Genomic DNA, 1,784 nt, shown 5'->3' with positions numbered 1-1,784 from the left:
AGATGTTTGGCATGGGAGGCTGGGAGGTACGATAATTCCGAATTTGTTTTTTTGTTTTCCACTGACGGTAGTTCAAGAATGAGTTCGTGTATTTTCCCTCTCACAATTCTAGATGGCTGTAGTGTGTCAGAAATTTGTATTGACGTTACGATCACTTTGAAGAGGTGACAAGGGCGAAATTACTAAAGTTCTCCCAGTTACAGATAACATTCCTTGCTATGCCTGGAAGTCCATATAATTCCATATTTCGCAGTTATCACCCATGCCCCGCACTTTATCGCAAAGTTTGCCACACCCTATATTCGGCCACGGGACAATCTTCATTATACTCCATAAATAACACAAAATCGTCTATGACATCGAGTTCAAAGCGCAAATACTTCAGCCAATATAGAGCAACCAGCAACCGAAGCAGGCGGGGAGGAGGTGGGTTATGCCCCGGGCAGAGAATTGGGGTTGAGAGAGAGAGAGAGGAGGGGAAGGGAGGAGGAGGGAGGGGTATCCCACCTGAATACCCCATTCTCATCTGCGCTCTTATCCTCGCAGTAAAAGAATGTCATATTTCGGTTAATAACAATGTACTTGCTTGATGAAGGAAATGTTTTCTTTTCTCTCTACCACAAATGACAGATATAGGTGAGAAAACTTCGGTGTTTTTTCGAAAAGAGCAAAAAGATATACCCTAAATTTCGCCATTCAAGGTCCGACCTACGCAGCGCCGTATCCCCCCTCTATGATTTAACCGTTCGCTGGGAAACACCCGCTGGCTCGTGCACTAAGCAGGTGTTTTCCTTATACAGATATAGATAGTATTGATCCCAACGAACCACGGCATGAAATTATCCCCGTGCCCTCCAAGGGGCCTCCACGCGCGCCCAAATGACCCTCGCCAATTTAAAAGACCCGCCAACGACGACGCACTGCACTTGTACATATGTCGTCGGACTTCGATTTTCAATGTTGTCTCAAATATTCATCTCTCCTCATTTAACCCACGCATTTATACAAAATATGAAGATTCATAAAAAAAAGTCCAACGTATAATAGTAAATAACATATTCCCCAACAAGGTAAAGATACAAAGGAATTGAGGACTCTCCCCGGGCCTGTGAGAGAGGGAGCCAAAAGCGAACGAAATCTGTTGTACAAATTTCTGGGTAGGGCTGCGTAGGGTGGGCCAAGCCAGGGTAATAGGTAGAGCCAGGCCGACATTGCCAAGGTCTCTGTCTTGGAGAAGGTCGACGGTCTTTCTCTCTCTGGGTCTGCTTTTTTTCTTCTTCTTTTATGACTAGAGGTATATACGGCATAATTATAGGGCTATATATTTACGAAGAGGGATAAGTGTCTTCCATGTGCATGATCCAAAATAGATTTACTTGTCACGCTTAAACGCTGTGTGTTTTGAATATCTAAAATGTAATAGGGAAGCAGAGAAGGTTACTGAACAATCTTCAAAATACGAGGCAGTGAGTAGCAGCGGTGGCGGTAACACTGTACCGGAAATGGAAAAAAACCGGTACTGTGCCGAATTCTTTCGTACCTTTTATCTATTTATGATTTGTCAGTGGAGGAAGCTAGGTATGATTGATGTCTTTTTGTTCAACTGTGCCAGGTTATCCCAAAATGCTATTGAATACGTGGACTAGAATTCAAAGCACGGCCTCTCCCCCCCACCTTCTCTCTCTCTTTCTCTCTATACTGTCAGTATGTCTTTACTCTCTCTCTCTCTCTCTCTCTCTCTCTCTCTCTCTCTCTCTCTCTCTCTCTCTCTCTCACTCTCTCTC

The sequence above is a fragment of the Penaeus monodon genome, chromosome 8 (genome assembly GCF_015228065.2).
Source record: "Penaeus monodon isolate SGIC_2016 chromosome 8, NSTDA_Pmon_1, whole genome shotgun sequence".
Lineage (NCBI taxonomy): Eukaryota > Metazoa > Arthropoda > Malacostraca > Decapoda > Penaeidae > Penaeus > Penaeus monodon.
Note: the sequence above shows the minus strand (reverse complement) of the source record.